Below are 18937 nucleotides of genomic sequence, written 5' to 3'. Positions count from 1 at the left end.
AAGGAGTAAGCTTGGTGGTAGTCAGTGGCTTTGCTTTGAAGCAACCGTGCAACTCTTCCAACGGGTGAATCACGATCCCTGGAGGGTTTACTCAGAAGCAAGCCCCATTGCCAGCATCCGAGCTTACTCCCAGGTAAAGGATCACATTTTAGTTTAACAGCACTTAACAGGGTTACTAACACTACTTCTCCAAAACTAGGTTTTAGGTTTAATGCTAATAATCGAGCCCAGAAACCCAGGCCAGCCTAGATGTGTGTGTGGGGTGTGGGGTGGGGACTCTGTTTGCGCGTGCCCACAGAGAGAGCTCTGAGTGCCACCTCTGGCACCCATGCCATAGGTTCGCCATCACTGTCATAGATGATTGGCTTCTGTTGTCATGTGCAGCCTCACAGTGGACCATACCATTGGGCCTTGGAATAAAGCATCACTGTGAAAGCATGAGGCATTGGTTTCTCCACACGCTGAGAAAAAAACAGGGAAAAACAGAAATGTTAGCTAGAAATCATTTTAAAGGGGTAGAGCGAACAAAAGGGAGGGGATGGAAAACGTTTTACACATCTCCTTAAACATCTGGAAAATGTTTTATGTTTTGCAAACATTTACAAACATTTTAGGAGATTTGTGCAGAAAGGCCCTATGTCACATCACAGCACTTCTGACATAATTGTTGCGGTTTTGTGAGCTCTTCCATGAAGCCCTGGAGAACACCAAGGTGGAGGAGGGTAAGGACATTTTACAGCAAGAGATAGCAGCATAGAGAGCAACACAATCAGAACTGAATTGTAAGGACATCTAGCTTTGGACAAATTTTATGTAGATTGAAAACGAACGAACCTTCGAAGATTTATTGAAGCCAGATACTATTGGATACTGGCTACTCATTGTGGGTTTTCCATTGAGCTTAGAGAAACTTTCATTGGTGTGAATTGTTCAATGATCGTATGCTTTGACACATATTTTTGGAGACTGGGTCATTAGTTGTCTCATAGCCCCATTTGTAGACTTTGTTCACACTAGTGATTGAGTACAGTATTAAGCTATTCAGTCCTACTGACTGCTCGCCATTGTGCGTACATTGCTCACAGTTTTGATTTCCATGAAGCTCAGCAGGTGTTCAAGACATTAAAGGCAGTTCACAACTGTGTCCCGTCCTTTCTACCCAGACCCTCAGCTGCCTTTCCTCATGGAGACCAACGCTTCCAATCTGACCCTTGGGGCAATCTAGTCTCAGCCGATGGGACTCCATGAACCACTGCGGCCATGCGCATTCCTCACTTGAAAAGTTCAAGCCCACAAGCTACAATTACAACATTTGTGAGAAAGAACTCCTTGCCATCAAGGCCGCATTTGAAAACCAACAACATCTCCTTGAAGGGGCCTTTGTTCAGGTCTATTCTGACCATCACAATTTGGAGTACCTTCAGAGTGCTCGTAAGCTAAACCAGAGACAGATTTGTTGGTTCTTTATTCTTTCTCATGGTTTAACTTCCAAGTGACCTATGTTCCCAGTTCCCATGCAGATGCCCAATCACAAAAACCAGAGTACGCTATTCAGAGGTGGGATCCAGCAGGTTCTCACCAGTTCCCGAGAGTGGGTTACTAATTATTTGTGTGTGCCAAGAGGGGGTTACTGATTGGGTCTGCTTTTCTGTTAGAAATTCCATTAGGTCCAAAAATCATAAAGTCCTGTTGTTTCCTATGTGACTGGTTAGTGAAGGTAGAAAACGGGATAATTCTCCCTGGTAAAGTTCCTTGTTTAAGGAAAGTATCCTTCTTTTGATTTCTAGAAACAAAATTAAGTATTTGAAAGTATTAAGTATTTGACAGGCAGTCAATTAGAGGAGAAGTAGTTGTTTCTGTTGGCAGTAGACGATAGGACTTGCTATAATGAGTTTAAATTATGGACAGAAAGATACCAGCTGGAAATTAGGAACTTTTTTTTTACAGTAAGAGTTTTTTACAGTAACAGAGAAATTATTAATGCCCCGCCCCCGGAATGCCTGACCACGCCCCCGTCGTGCCCTGCCCAGCCCCATTGGCGCTACGCCACTGTTTGAATCCCACCACCATGGGAACCTGTTACTAACATTTTTGGATCCCACCAAAGTGGAAGAAATACTGGTCACAGTCCTTTGACATTACTTTTCTGGTACCCATCAAGATTGCTTCTTGGGAGATCAGATCCAAAGCCATCAGCAGCATGGTAGCTTTGCCCACAGCCATCTACAGGGTCCCACCAAAAGCCAGCCTTCCTCTTTCTCTATTCACCAAGGATCTGTCCGCCTAGCAGGACTATTGTGCAGATAAATTATGGAGCCGTGAATACTGTTGGGATCTCCATGAGATCATCATCATTATCATCATCAAATCCATCATGCTAAGTAGCATATCAGGCAACATGTGCTCTTCTGCATATCTGGTCTTGGGCAATTCAGCCTCTTGCCGTGCAATATTCAGTGCCTTCAGGTATTGCTCGAATGTTCTCCAGGTGTTTTGGGGGCATCCTTGCTGCCATTTGGCATCAGGAGGTATCCACCTCATTACCGTCTTTGGGATCCGACCATGCTCCGTGCAAAGGATGTAGCCAGTCGGTCGAAGTCTTCTGTGTGCAATGATAGTGTGGAGTTTGTACACGCTGCTCCTTCGGATCTTCAGGATTCGGCGTAGGGTTGGCAGCCGGTTTAAAGAGTGGATAAACCAGTTAGTTTTGTGTGTGTGTGAAGCGACATCAAGTTGCAGCCGACCTCTGTTGGAAGACGCCAAGCCTGTTGTTGATACTTGTTGATACTTTCAGGTCTCGCTAGCATAAATAGTCGTCGGGATCACAATGGAGGTGAAGAGGCAGAGCTTGGTCTTTTGGGCAATCAGATAAGGGTACGATAAAATGTACCAAGACCGAGGGAACAAAAGGCTTTAAAATGAGGACTCCTTTGCACTGGGACAGTTATGGAGACAAACAGAAGGTTGACCTTCCACAATTTATTCAACCGAAACAACTCTTTATGCGTGCATGACTTAATTAAGATTCTTTTCTTTTCTTGGATGTATATATTGCTCAACAACGTTGCTCAATAATTATCCAATTCACAATACTCCATGTTTCACATCTACCTTTAAAAAAAACCCCCTATTCTGAGCAACCTTTAATTAAGGGCAAATGTCATGTTCCCCTTTCTGAAGTGGCCAGGAAATGAAATAAGGCCTTTTTTATTTGATTCGCTACAGCGAACAGCAGCATTAGCATCAACACCAGTAGCATCATTCATTTTCACCTTTGATCAAATACAATTCCAAGTACTTAATCTTGACATTCAGAGTTCCCCCTAATCTCCCTCATTTGGCACCATCAGCAGCGACTTAACAAAAGATTCACACTGCTGACTGATAGATTTCTGATATTGTCCTTCTTTCTTACTAATTATGCCCAAGCTGCTCATCATTCTAGATACTGTTTATGCTAGGAATTTTCTACAGCTCGTCTCTGGGGCAATTTGCCTGTAGTGGTAAGCTGGAAATGGTCTGTAGCCTACTTAAAAAAAAAAGAAAAGTCATTATTTTTTCAAGCTGTGGAATCTTACAATTAACCTATAGGGTTGGATCTTGCTTAGAATTTCTAGGCATACTTGGATGTGTCTGTTTGCTGATTCTCCTCTCCCATGACAGATTTCTGAGTCCCACATCTCCAAAAAAATCTGCTTCTGGATATATCCCTCAAATAGCTTGGGGGTGGGGGGGAGAGATTTGGACTGTTATCACAAGAGAGAGGTAGAGAAATCGTGCGTCCACGTGGACAATTTTAGGGTAGATGCATGCCATGGAACGTTGAATGAACTTTGATCATCTTACACAGAGGCCCCTTCTGCACGGGCCAATAAACATGGATGTAGCATGCTGAAAATCCATTTTGGGGGGAACTTCACACAGATCCTGCCCCCAAAACAAGTCTGCCCCATGTTGTTTCCCCCAAACTGTTTTTTTTAATTGCTAAACTAGTGAGTCTTTTCAAAAATCCCAGGTTGCAGCCGCTCGCAAACGAACGGCCAGGCAGGAGGCCTCCTTTTTCCTTTTTAAAAAAATGTGCGGCTTACATCTGCGTAGCTATGCAGGTGCAGATGGTCGTATTGTGGGGCATCAGCATGGCTGTGGGGGTTCATTTGTGCATGCCTGTGTAGCCAGTGGTGGGATCCAAAAATTTTAATAACAGGTTCCAATGGTGGTGGGATTCAAACAGTGGCGCCGCCGCACACACGCACCTCCAGTCCCTATTGGGCAGGGAGGTTGCTTTAGTAACCCCTTCTCGGCACTCAGAAAAAATTAGTAACCACTTCTAGAGAAGTGGTGAGAACTGGTTGGATCCCACCTCTGTGTGTAGCTACGTGTGGGTGAAAAGTAAATTAAAAAGAGACACGTCTCCATGTGAAGGTGCAACAGCAACTTGGATTGTTTCCATGGGCTCCAGTCTCTGCCTGCATGGATGCATGTGAACGCGAAAACAGGAAAACGAGGTCCTTTATCCCGACTTCAACACACTATATATTTGCTGTGTGGAAGGGGCCAGAGAATCATTTAGAACTTTTCCACCTCTGCTTATTCTATTTCTGTGTTGGAAAGAAAAGTATAGTCATTATTCATTCATTCATTCATTCAAAACATTTTTAGCCATCTTTCTTCCTTATGAAGCTTAAGGTAGCTTTCGAGCATAGATAGAACATAAAATACATAAAATTTAAATTTAAAATCACTATTCAGGACTGCTCCTAAATTTAACCAAATGCAGTCCTAAATAAAAACCATCTTCACCTGCCTCCTAAGGATCAAAAATGAGGGGGTAGGTGTTCTTTTCGATGGAGGTTGTTCTATAATCCTGAGATTCCCACTGAAGAGACTTTCTCTCACATAACTGCCAGCATGGTGTAGTAGTTAAAAGCAGTTGAGTCTAATCTAGAGAACCAGGTTTGACTCCCCGCTCCTCCACATAAGTGGCTGACTCTTATCTGGTGAACTGAATTTGTTGCCCCGCTCCTCCAAATGAAACCTGCTGGGTGACCTTGGGCTAGTCACAGTTTTCTCAGAACTCTCTCAGCCCCACCTACCTCAGAAGGTGTCTGTTATGGGGAGAAGAAGGGAAGGAACTGTAAGCCGCTTTTAGATTCCTTATGGTTGAAAAAAGTAGGGTATAAATCCAAACTCTTATTCTACCAAATGAGTTTCTTTGATTGATGGGACAGTTCAGAGAGCCTCTTTCTGCAGTCTTAATTGTTGTAACTTGCCCTGGGAAATCTTTGAAGGGTGGAATAGACATCAACTAAATAAATAAACAAATTTCTGGGCAGGAATATATGGGAGAAGCTGGTCCTTCAGATAACCCAGTCCCAAGCCATGTAGGGCTTTAAAGGTCAAAACCAACACCTTGAATTGGCCACAAGGGTGGACTGGTAGCTGATGTAATTGTTGTGATATCAGGGTCACATGTTCCCAGCAGACTAGCTGCAGTCTCCTGCTCTAGTTGCAGCCTCTGGACACTCTCCAAGGATAGCCCTAAGAGTGCAATTTTTGAAAATTGCTAAACTAGTGAGTCTTTTAAAAAATCCCGGGTTGCAGCCACTCACAAGCCTTGCTTTTCCTTTAAAAAATTTTTTTTTGTGGCTTACATCTGCTTAGCTATGCAGGTGCAGATGGTCGTATTGTGGAGCATTAGCAAGGCTGTGGGGGTTCTAGATGTAACTAAAATAAGGATCTCTGTGGGTAGATCTAATTGACGGATGCATGGAATGGATGCAGTTGACACACCATCTGGGCAAAAGCAATTTGAATCACTTAAACTCTCTGGTTTTCTAAGGTGACTGTTGTGTCAAGTAGCACTTAAAACTCTCTGGTTTTCTAAGGTGACTGTTGTGTCAAGTAGCACTCCTAAGCTGCGAACCTGGCTTTTCAAGGGAAGTATAACCTCATCCAAGACAGGAGGGATCTCAAGTCCCAGGTATGTCTTTCTACTGTCCCAGAGAACCTGTCTTTTCAAAATTAAATTTCAGCTTGTTCCCCCTCATCCAGCCCATTACTGACTCCAGAACATCAACAGGCTCCCATTTTCTTAAATGGAAAAGAAAGGCAGAGTTGGGTGTCATCTGCATATTGGTAACATCACAGCCCAAACCTCCTGATGACCTCCCCCAGAGCTCATGTAGCTGTTGAATAGCATGGGGGATAAGATCAATCAATTTGAAACCCCACAGATCAACAGCCACGGGGCGGAGCAGGAATCCCCCAGCACCACCCTCTGAGACTATCCACCCAGTTAGGACTCAAACCACTGTAACATGGTGCTTCCAGCACAAACCTGGGCAGGAACTGCTGACTCCAGGTCTTGCTTCAGCAAAGAGGCACATTCATCAAGCAGAAGTTCCACTGGTAAAGTCCCCGGCAGCCAGCAGACAACTGGAAAGTTTGCCTTACCCTTCTCTCAAGACTCCCTGTCTTGGCTGGGGTGTGATAAGTCATGTAACAAAGAAAGTAAGAAAGCACTTGAGGAACATCACACTCAAAAATAATAGTCATTACAATTTTATTTACTTAAAATGATATTCCATCTCCACTTGTCATAGCTTCTTAACCTTGCCCACCCCCCACCTCGTCCCTGATCCTAGGGAGGCTTCCAAAACCCACAAGTTTGGTTCACCTTTTGCTTGCTATTCACAAAATGGGAACTGATTTTTCGTCCAGCAGTTTGGCAGTCCAGCAGTTTGAGCAGCTTCAGCTCAGCAGCCAGTTTAAAGAGCGGATAAACCAATCAGTTTTGTGTGTGTGTGAAGCCACAACAAGTTGCAGCTGACCCCATTGGTGACCCAATGGGGTTTTCAAGGCAAGAGATGTGCAGAAGTGGTTTGCCGTTGCCTGCCTCTAGGCAGCAGTCCTGGGCTTCCGTCCTGGTCCTAACCAGGACTGACCCTGGCTTCTGAGATCTGATAAGATCAGGCTAGCATGAATCACCCAGGTCAGAGCAACCAATTAGCTAGCTAGTGATTATAAATGAACACTACGTTTGTGAAACAGCCCAGCCTGCATTAATGAGGCCATTATACATGCCAGAACATATTTGCACAGCCTTGTGGTGTGAAAGTTGGACAATGAAGAAAGCTGACAGGAAGTAAGTAGATTCCTTTGAAATGTTGGAGGAGAGTTTTACAGATACGGTGGACCACCAAAAAGGACAAAGAGGTGGATTTTAGATCAAATCAAACCTCAACTGCCCCAGAAACTAGAATGGCTTTTTTTAAAAGGTAAAGGTGCGAACACTGTGTCATTACTGACATATGGGGTGATATCACATCAGAACATTTACAAGGCTGACTTTGTTTACAGGGTGCTTTGCCATTGTCTTTACCCGCTGCAAGCTGAGGGCTCATTCTACTGACATTGGAAAGATGGAAGGTTGAGTCACCCTTGACTTGATGAAACCAATTTTCGCCAGGGTCAAACTCAGGTTGCGAGCAGAGCTTAGACCGCAGTACCACAGCTCACCACTCTACACCACGGGGATCCTAAAATAACTAAGCTGAGGCTGTCATACTTTGGTCACATGATGAGACGAGAAGATTCACTGGAAAAGACAATAACGCTAGGAAAAGTCAAAGGCAGCTGGAAAAGAAAAAGTCCCAACATGGGGTAGATTGACTCAGTCAAGGAAGCCACCAGCCTCACTGTTGACGATAGGATGTTTTGGAGGATGTTGATTCATAGGGTTGTATTGAGTTGGAAATGATTTGATGGCACTTAACACTCACCCAGGACTTTATGTTCCTCCTCCCTAGTGTCACTGAATTAATCGATCCAGGAGCAGCAGTGTGTAGCGGTTAAGAGCAGGTGCACTCTAATCCGGAGGAAATGGGTCTGATTCCCTGCTCTGCTGCTTGAGCTGTGGAGGCTTATCTGGGTAATTCAGATTAGCCTCTGCACACGCCAGCTGGGTGACCTTGGGTGAGTCACAGTTCTTCTGAGCTCTCTCAGCCCCACCTACCACACAGGCAGAGGTGTAGCAAGGGGGGAAGCGCCTGGTGCACTGGTGCATCCTCCACTCCCGTCCCACCCTGGAACGCCCCCGCCACACCCTCACCACACCCCCACAGGGGTACACTTCCGGTGCGTTGCAGGGCCCCCCCCGTCCCCTTGGAGCTACGCCTCTGCTCACAGGGTGTTTGTTGTGGGGGGGGGAGGGAAAGGAGAATGTGAGCCCTTTTGAGTCTCCTTACAGGAAAGAAAGGGGGGGATATAAATCCAACTCTTCTTCTTCATCATCCCTGATCCTATCTGTCCTAGGATCTGCTACTGTGCAGATCAGAAAGGAACCCCGAGGTAGAAAGAGGTAAAACTCCACTGCTGAACAACTACAAAGCTGTTTGGTAGCTGTTGGAGTTGGGTTGTAGTGGAGCCAGGTGATCCTAAGCTTGGTTCATGAGTGATTGGGACGAAAACAATACGTCCACCTGCCAAACACATGTACTGCAATGTTTGCTGCCCCCCCCTATGCGATTGATGCATAATGTACTTTAGGGAAGATCTCATATTTTTGATGGCAGTGGTTTTCTTCTTTTGGGTCTGACCTCATTACCAGTTTTAGATTGGCAAATGTGTTGCACATAAGCCTGAATCTATTCTTGAAAACGTGTGTGTGTGTGTGTGTGTGTGTGTGTGTGTGTGTGTGTGTGTGTGAGAGAGAGAGAGAGAGAGAGAGAGAGAGATTTGGATAGTCGCAACAAACTGAGGGAAAGCCTCTCCCTGTGCAAACCGGTGTGGCAACTCTTCTTCCTGTCAGCTCCAGACCTTCCTCAACATACACTCAGTGGTGAGTCATACACGGACTCTCACGGCAGCAGTGCCTGAGCTGTTGAACAGGCCCCCAGAGGAAGTAGGCAGGTTTTTTTTATAGAGGGTCTGTGAAACAGGGAAGGGGTTTTTGCACTTTCTGAAAGGGCTTTGGGAGGTGATAAGGAGGTCAGTTTAATATGGATGTTTATGAGGGGGCTATGTTTGTGGGGTGAGGGGAGGCGTCATGGTATAATCTGATCCCATCAAATCTTGGAATCTAAGGAGGGTTCATACTTGATGATAGATAATTAAGGAAGATTCTTCATAGGGAAACAGTGACAAACCACCTTTGCTTCTTGCATGCCTTGAAAGCCCTTTTTCTGAGGATGCCATAAGTCAGTTGCAGTTCAATAGCACTTATATATACCTAGTTTTGTGGAGATTTAGTTATTCAGTGCTTATTGTGATGACTTTGGTCAGTTCCACACAGCATAATAATAACGAGTTATGTCCGTTATTTTTTGAATCCAGGTCTATTTTATTCCATTTTTGACCTTCACGTGGGTTTCCTATTTTCCATGAAGGAAACAATCTGCTTACTTTCTGCCCCTTTGCACGGACTGGCTATTTTTTTTTTTTTACAACGCAAACACGCAGGTGTAAAGATCCCATTTAGGCTGCGTTCTGATTGGCTGTTCGATCACCACAGTCCCCTTTCTGTTGGCTCCTGCCCTCTGCTAAGGGAACGCTTCTGATTGGTGAAGAATCAACAGCAACCCCAGGAGTCCAATCAGGACCTCCTACAGCACAGGTGTCAAACTCACGGCCCTCCAGATGGTATGGACTACAGTTCCCATCATCCCCTGCCAGCATGATGCTGGCAGGGGATGATAGGAACTGTAGTCCATACCATCTGGAGGGCCACGAGTTTGACACCTATGTCCTCCAGTGTGAAACAAAAGGTTTAGGGCTTTGAAACCACAAAGCATGTAAATGTGAAGCGCGCAAAAAAAAAAACCCTTAAAATTTTTATATACAAAATAATAAAACTTGTCAAAAAAGGGAACAAAGCTATATGTCCCATCCACACCCAAAGGTGTGTATCTGCCTAGCTGTGTGCTCTGCGCACCAACCAACCCCCCCCCCCCCCAACCACTTGTTGTGAAACTTTTGCTGTACACATTTGGGTGAAATGGTGCTCACTGTCGCTACCAAGGGGACAAAATGTGCTTGGGGGATTTTTTTTCTGAAATGGCAGCTCAGCAGAAATGAAACTGCCAGTCTCTGGAGATGTGCTTTTATAGGCATAGAGGCTGGGGGTGGGGCTTGAGGGGGCATGTCCCCGCCCCTAAGGCAGGGCTTGGGGCATGGTGCTGCTCCCAAGCCCACCCCCAGCCTCCGTGCCTATAAAAGCACATCTCTGGAGGTTGGCAGTCGCTTCTGCTCTCCCTAGGCTCTGGGGAGGGCAGAAGCCAGCTTTAGGGAGGGAAGGAGGGAAGGGAGGGGGTGAGAGGGGCAGTGCCCCACCCCTCTCCTTGGAGGTCGATTCCTGCTCTCCCCAGGGCCTGGAAAGCATGGAAGGGGGACAGGGCAGGGTGCCGTGCCGCCCACAACATGGGTGGGGCCAAGGTGTTCAGGCTTCCTTGTCCCCATGTTGCTCAGTCACTGAACCCACTCCATAAAAATATATATAGAAGAAGAAGAAGGAGGAGGAGGAGGAGTAGGAGGAGTAGGGAGGAGTTTGGATTTATATCCCCCCTTTCTCTCCTGCAGGAGACTCAAAGGGGCTTACAATCTCCTTGCCCTTCCCCCCTTCCCTCCTTGCCCTGTGAGGTAGGTGGGACTGAGAGAGCTCTGAGAAGCTGTGACTAGTCCAAGGTCACCCAGCTGGCGTGTGTGGGAGTGCACAGGCTAATCTGAATTCCCCAGATAAGCCTCCACAGCTCAGGCGGCAGAGCTGGGAATCAAACCCGGTTCCTCCAGATTAGATACACGAGCTCTTAACCTCCTACCCCACTGCTCTTCCTACGTGCTTGGTCCTGGCTCCGGCTGACTGGGTATGTTCTCACTCTAGTGTGGTATAGCGGATAAATTGACCGACAAATACACAAGGTGATCCAGATTCAAACCCCCCGATTTGCCATGGCCCACCAAAATCCCCCAGTTTTGCATGACCCATCAAAAATTCTCAGCCTGGCCTACCTCACAGGGCTGTTGCTGCAGGGAAATGTAGAAGAAGAAAGTAATGTTCTAAAAGCTACTTTGAGACTGAACTGGGGAGAAAGGTAGGATGTAAATAAATAAATTCATTGTAAATTCAAATGCATCCTTCTTCTTACTGGATTGGGGGGTGGGGCAGGCTTGGGTGCCTTCCACACAGCAAATGTGTGATGGGTGGCAGCCGGGATACAGGAACCCGTTTTCCTGTTTTTGCGTTCACATGCATCTGTGAAGGCAGTGATTAGAGCCCACGGAAACAATCCGGGTTGCTGTTGTGCCTTCACATGGAGACATGTCTATTTTTTTAATTACTTCCCACCCATGCCGATGTCCCACAATACGACCATCTGCACCTGCAAGCCACAAAAATTAAAAAAAGGAAAAGGGAGGCAAATAAAGCGCCTCCCGCCTGACCGTTTGCTTGTGAGCAGCTGCAGCCCAGGATTTTTGAAAAGACTCGCTTGTTTATCAATGTTTTTAAAAAACGGGTTGAGGAAAATAACCCAGGGCAGACTCGTTTTGGGAGTAGGATCTGTGTGATAACCCAAACGGGTTATCTAGTGTCCTACACCCGTGTTTATTAGCTCATGCAAAAGGGGCCTGGGGGGTCTCTTTTCACGGCTGTTTCTTTCTTCCCAGTCCACCCCTCACAGTACCCCCTCCCCCCATAACATCTGGTCCTTCAGCAGAAATGTCACTGGTTGAGCTTTGCTTCCAACAGATCTTGTCTGGAGGAAACTTTGGTTTGTCCACATCCAAATCTTCATCTTATAATAAGTATATTTGCTATTTAGGCCAGGATAAATTGGAAATTTCAGGATTGAGGCAGAGTCTTTGCTCAGTTGCTTTAAGCAAATTCCAAACCAAGTTTATTAATTGATTTTCTTGTTTCATGGATTATGTAGAGAATATATTTAATTTAGACATAAAGTGGGCATATTTTTGATATTATGACAGAAATAATGTTTGGACATATATCTAGGGCTGTGGTGGTGAACCTTTGGCACTCCAGATGTTATGGACTACAATTCCCATCAGCCCCTTCCAGCACGACCAATTGGCCATGCTGGCAGGGGCTGATGGGAATTGTAGTCCATAACATCTGGAATGCCAAAGGTTTGCCACCACTGACCTAGGGTATATGAAAGTATCCCTCCCCCAATTTGAGCTAGTCTTACCACTCCTGAGTGTTTGATTTCCATTTTAGGAAAGATCTTGTAATTCTTTTGGTTTTCCCTGAATACTTCTGATATTTTTATTGAGGAAGACACACCCAGGTTTGTTTCAAAGTCAATTTTAAATGTTGGTGGTGACCCTTCCAGCTTTTACTTTTTTTGTTAATCTATTTGCCTTTAATCCACTGTCTGAACAAGTCATCTTCATGAAGAAAAATCCATCTTTTCAGATATGGAAAAGCATCAAACAGAAGCAATACCTAGCTGTCTGGAACTGGAAATAATGGATGAGGTCTTCCTGACATAGGAAAAATGATTCCATTAAACACACAGAGACCACGGTTCTACGGTGATAATGTTTATTTACTTCACTTCCAGTCTGCTTTTCTCTATGAGACTCAAGGTGATTTTTTTTAAAAAAAGACATGAAGTAAATATTATAGTATATAAATAAACAAATCAATAAAAATAGATTACAAAAGTCAGGCAACAATGAAATAAAGTGGGATGGTAAAACCATGAAAATCTTGTACAAACTGCCAACAATTTTCCACTGACATTAAAACCTTCCCTTTCATTAAGGAACATTTACTACAAGACCCATCCCAAGACCTATTCACTTCTGACACCACATCTCCATTATCAGATACAGCCATCCTTAGAAAGTGTGATCTTGCCATGTTGTGTGACCACATCCACTCTTTGCATTATCTTTTGTTGCATTTTTAATTTTATTATCTTTTGCAATTTTTTTCTTAGATGAGATACAGTTAACGCTGAACAATTACAGAAGGGCAGAAGGTAAAATAAATAAAACAATTATTATATTCAGTGTGATGGTTGCGTTAATAAAGCGGAAACTTTCTATACAGAATCCAACTCTGTGTGAATAAGATGCAATTGTTGTCTTTATTCATAACAATTTTACTCACATGTACATGAAATTTTATATCATCATCACAATTAGGTTAAACTTCTAAAGTCTCAGTTATTTAGTTCAATATTTAAACCCCATTTTTTCTCCCCAAAGTTACTTAAAAAACATTTTTCTCTACTTCTCCATTTTATCTTTATAATATTGTGTGAGGTAGGCAGTCATTTGAAACATGGTGTTGGAGGAGAGTTTTACAGATACCCAAAAACAATTTGGTGGGTTCTAGATCGAATGAAGCCCGAATTCACCCTAGAAGTTGAAATGACTAAACTGACACTATCGTATTTTGGTCACATCATGAGAAGACAAGGGTCACTTAACCCCTCCCCACCCCCCAATAATGTTAGGAAAAGTGAGATGGATTGATTCTAGGAAGCCACGTTCCTTGGTCTGCAGGACCGAAGAAAGGCTATTTATGATAGGATGTTTTGGAGGACATTAATACACAGGGTCCCCATAGATCAGAAGCAACTTGACGGCACTTAACACATTCACACAGGGTTAAGTAGCAAGATAAAGAGTATCCGTGACTGGGCCAAAGTCATCAACCAAGCTTCTATGGCAGAGTGGGGATTTGAACCCGAGGCTCCAATATCTTGTCAGCACTCTAACCGCTATACAACACAGTCTCTCAGAGTTGATCTCACAGATAGTTTCTTATCCCTGATAAGAGTATCCCTGGTAAAGAAATAAGGGCAAAAGAAGAATGGCAGATGTAACCAGGCTGTGATTGTGTTTGCAAACACAACAGCAAATGCATTTGTAAATGAAGACCACCTGGATACATGCAAATGTGCCTCACCTCCCTATGAGGTGCGTAAAACATATACCCACTGCACAATCACTCCACAATGTGCCACGGAGAGAAACACAGGGTGATTTTGCACGGGCCACGTTAAAACGGTTGGGACCCTTTTAAAAAAGCATTTGGAGAGAATTCCCACAGAGCTTGCCCCCCAAATGCTGCTAACCCGTTTTAGTGGCCAGACCTGGGTTACATAAAAATCACTAATTTAGTGACTTTCCCCCTCTAACACGGGTTGCAAACGCTTCCTGATTGCCTATGCAAACTATGCCAAGCGGGAAGTATTCAATCCCCATGCCCTTCCCTCCACCATTATGGTGGATCCCCCAGGTGGCCGCCATTAGAGTGGATACTCTAATAGGTGGCTGCCATGCTGTTCAGGTAGGTGGGGGGATTCTCAGGTGGGGGGCATTCTTGCTGGGGTGGATTCTTGAGGGGGATACTTGGCTGCGAGGTTCACTCAGAAACACAGCATTTTTGTGCAAACTGTGTTGCCTCCTGCCTCCGGGATCTCAGTGATCCTGGCTCACCCCTGCAAAGCTGTGCAAATGGCGGCAGAGGCAGCAGAAACGGGGTTCCATTAATTCATGTTGCCTGTGCGGAATTGTCCACAGCTTGCCATGACCTGTCCTTGAAGATGCCAGTCGTAAACGTGGGCAATATGTTAGGAGTAAAACCTACCAGATCATGGCTACACAGTCTGGAAGACCCACAACAGCTAGTTGATTCTGGACGTGAAAGCCTTGGACAAGACATGGAACCGAGTCAATTCCAAATACTGTGATATGCTTCTTATATCAGATACATGACCAATGCTTACAATTAAGCTACACTGTATACCGAAGAAATAATGTTCAGAATGCTGAATGCATGGCTAGAAAGGAAGGAAATGATTTTCCATTATGACTAATAGCACAATTCTCCGGGTGACATTTCTTGATTCCCCCCGCCACCCAGCCCAAACTGCACATTTCCTTATTGCTTCATAATTGATTAGCCATACTTTCATAATGATAGTTATTTCCCATTACTTCATTATCGGAATTAATATTTCATTCACAGTAATTTAGTTTAGGGCACTGTTGTCCTTGGACTTAGGAGACCTTGGTTAAAACCCCAACTCAGTCAGACACTTATTGTATTACTGTATGGAGCTCAAATCCATAGCCATGGAGAAGGGAATACATACAATCATAGCTGTATTGGGGGGGTTCTCTTTATACAGCCACTTGCTCTGAACGTACAAGTTCCTAATTAACTTTAATTTTCAATCTTTTTGTGTTATTTCTTGCTGTTACTTTGGATGTGTGTGTTTGTGTTTAAACTGTGTTTCTTTTATTGTACCTGCGTTTTTACACCGACCTGGATGGTCCAGGCTAGCCCAATTTCGTCAGATCTCGGAAACTAAGTCAGGTTGGTCCTAATTTGCTCTTGGATGGGAGACCACCAGTGAAGTCCAGGGTCGCTACCAGAGGTGGAGCTAACAGGGGCCAGGGGGGTGCGTGTTGCTCCGGGTGCGTGTCCCCCCCCAAATCCCCCCACAGCACCCCAATTCCCTGCCCCCACAATTACCTTATTGAAATAGTGCAGGCTGGAGAAGCAGCCTGTTCTCTTCAGGCTGAAAACGGCCTGGCGGGAACTACCCTGTATACACTCATGTATAAGTCGACCCGCATATAAGTCGAGGCACCTAATTTTACCACAAAAACCTGGGAAAACTTATTGACTCACGTATAAGTCGAGGGTGGGAAATGCAGCAGCTACTAGTAAATTTCAAAAATAAAAATAGATACCAATAAAATTACATTAACTGAGGCATCAGTAGGTTAAATGTTTTTGAATATTTATTTCAAAGAAAAACAGTAAACTAGCCCTGTAAGTGAAAAAGAGGGTCAACAAGAACAATATGGTATCAACAATAACTTTAAAAGTACAAAAACCTTAGCTTTTTTTGTAAGGAAGGGTTTTAAACAATGGATCTTACCATAAAAACTGGAATGAACATGCCTGTTCACTATGACTCAAAACTACCCTGCTTTTTAAAAGAATAGTTCATTATTTTTAGTGTACATATTTTAAAAATTGCACATGGCAGGTGTCATTTTAGAAGGGACATTCACACAACCTGTCAGAGGAGGAATGTTTATGTTAGCAGTACCAACATTTCAGAGTATCTTTAGGAGACCCTCCTGATGATACCACCCAGGTTTAGTGAAGTTTGGTTCAAGGAGTCCAAAGTTATGGACTCTCACAATGTAGTCCAATCTACTATTAGCTCCCAATGGAAACAATGGGGGATGGGGCCGCCCTTTGGGGGTCCATAACTTTGGACCCCCTGAACCAAACTTTACCAAACTTTGCTGGTATCATCAGGAGTGTCACCTGATGATATCCTGAAATTTTGGTGCCACTAGCCTAAAAACTGTGCCCCCTGGTGGCTGACAAAGTAAAAACCCTAAAATATTTTTTAAAATACAGCTGACTTGTGTATAAGTCGAGGGGGGCTTTTTCAGGACAAAAAATGTCCTGAAAAACTCGACTTATGCACGAGTATATACGGTAAATTTCCCAGGAGACCTTGTGAGTCCCAAGGTCTCATGGGAAGTGTAGTTCCCTCCAGGCCGTTTTCAGCCTGAAGGGAACAAGCCGCTTTTCCGGACTGAAGTAAGGTAAGTGGGGGGGGGGGGGGGGAGGGGCAGGGTGCCACAGAGGGGGGAGCGAAAAACACAGAGTGCGCACCGGACGCACTCTGGTCCAGCTACGCCTCTGGTCACTACACAAAGCCAGGCAATGACAAACCACCTCTGAATGTCTTTTGCCTTGAAAACCCAATAAGGTCACCACTAGTCAGACTTGAGGAGGTCAGGAGATAGCTTCCTCTCCAGTGACCTTCCAGAGATAGACACGCTGCTCTGATTTCCAGCTGGGCACAGGACAGTGGAAAGTGTCCACTGGCCAAAAAACTGGCCAAATAACTCACTGCCTCCTCTCCACCAGTCCTACTCCGAGTTCAGAAAAAATCATGGGCTCTTAATGAGATAATTGGGAGCACTGAGGGTTTCTCAAGGTCAACCTCAACAACTCCCTTCCCTCATCAGTTCCTCCAAGCTGCAGTAGGTGTTTCTGGTGGCAGCCAGGTTGTTCCAGCCAATGGGTAGGCAGGGACAGCCTCTCTCCCATCCCTGGAGGTGTTTTCTACAAAATGTTGGCTGGGCATGCCCAGGTGCATTTTGTTGTAGTAACTCAGGCTACCCATTGGCCTAGCCTTCTAAGACCATCGCAAACCTGGGGCATCTGCAGAAGTGTGAAGATGAACCAGTCAAGAACAAGGGGGTGTTAACACTCAATTTTGCATTGAAAGGGAGCAGCCAGAGCTGCCAAAACCCATGTTCTGATGTTGGGGAACACAAGCTTTGGCCATATTGCTACTTCCATCTAGGACACGAACAACAGTAGTTTTTTCACAGAGGTGATAACACCTAGCGAAGTGCAATGACTCTGAATCACGGCCAGCAAGGATACGTGGTTGGAATTGCTTGGGAACAATTTACACATGATATACACGTGGTGATGCCCATGAGCCCACATAACCCTCCTCCACTCACATTTTAGGGGTCCCAATCTCGGGACGTGGGGTGTGTTGGAGATCTCCTGAAATTACAACTGACCCCAGACTGAGATATCACTTCCCCCAGGAGAAAATGGCTGCTTTGGCGGGGTGGGGGTGGGGTGTCAAACCCGTTTGTCACAAGAACTGGATATGACATAAATGTGACTTGGTTGGACCAGGCTTGGGTGGTGGTAGTGTTGGCTTCTAAGTCAAATTGTGAGCAGGGGGTTGGCTGCTAGGACTGGCCAGCTCATAGCAGGGTTGGCAGGCCAGATCGGGAGCAGAGTGAGGTGTGCGGCTAGATTGGCAAGCCTGCAACACTCTTGGCTGGCCAGTTCGGGAGAAGGGTTGGATGGGTGCCTAGACTGGCCAGTCCACAGTGGATTTACCAGGCCAGTTCGGGAGAAGGGTTGGGTGGGTGCCTAGACTGGCCAGCCCACTGCAGATTTACCAGGCTAGATTGGTAGTTGGGTGAGATGGGTACCAGGACTGGCAAGGTGGACTCACCAGATAGGGAGCAAGGATTTCTTTTCCCTTAGCTAACTCACAGGCCTGATATGCCCTCTCGAGGTGCTGGACTCAGCCCCTGGGGCACACATTTGACAGCCTTGCTGTACGCCGTAATATCCCACTGAAGTCCCTTCCCTCCCATATGTAGAACCATCAGTGTGAATGAAAGTGTCAGTGTTTGTATGCACAAATGCCTTGCATGCATGATTCTTCCACCACAAAGAAGCGATGGATGGTTTAAATGAGTCTGCTGTGGTTCACAGAAAACATCCTTCTTGGCCTTTTGGCTAATGTGAAGAAGAAGAAGAGTTTGAATTTATATCCCCCCTTTCTCTCCTGAAAGAGACTCAAAGGGGCTTACAAACTCCTCCCCCCTCCACAACAAACACCCTGTGAGGTGGGTGGGGCTGAGAGAGCTCCAAAAAAACCTGTGACTAGCCCAAGGTTACCCAGCTGGCATGTGTAGGAGTGCACAAGCTAATCTGATTCACCAGATAAGCCTCCACAGGTAATGTGGCAGAGCGGGGAATCACACTCAGTTCTCCAGATTAGAGCGCACCTGCTCTTAACCACTACACCATGATGTCAATTGTGTGCACTGGTTGATGAGAAGCAAAGAAAGTCATGACTGAATCCTGCACACAGTCACTTAAAGATTATACATAGTGGGGCCATGAGGGAATTGGCGCTTGGAATTCCTTATTCAGGTACATACCGTGTTTCCCCGAAAATAAGACAGTGTCTTATATTAATTTTTGCTCCCAAAGATGCGCTATGTCTTATTTTCAATGGATGTCTTATTTTTCTGTGTTCTGTTCATCGGGCATGCTTCCAAACAAAAACTTTGCTACGACTTACTTTCGGGGAATGCCTTATATTTC

This window comes from Sphaerodactylus townsendi, linkage group LG02 (assembly GCF_021028975.2).
Source record: "Sphaerodactylus townsendi isolate TG3544 linkage group LG02, MPM_Stown_v2.3, whole genome shotgun sequence".
Classification (NCBI taxonomy): domain Eukaryota; kingdom Metazoa; phylum Chordata; class Lepidosauria; order Squamata; family Sphaerodactylidae; genus Sphaerodactylus; species Sphaerodactylus townsendi.
The sequence above is the reverse complement of the archived record's forward strand: the minus strand, read 5'-3'. Positions refer to the sequence as shown.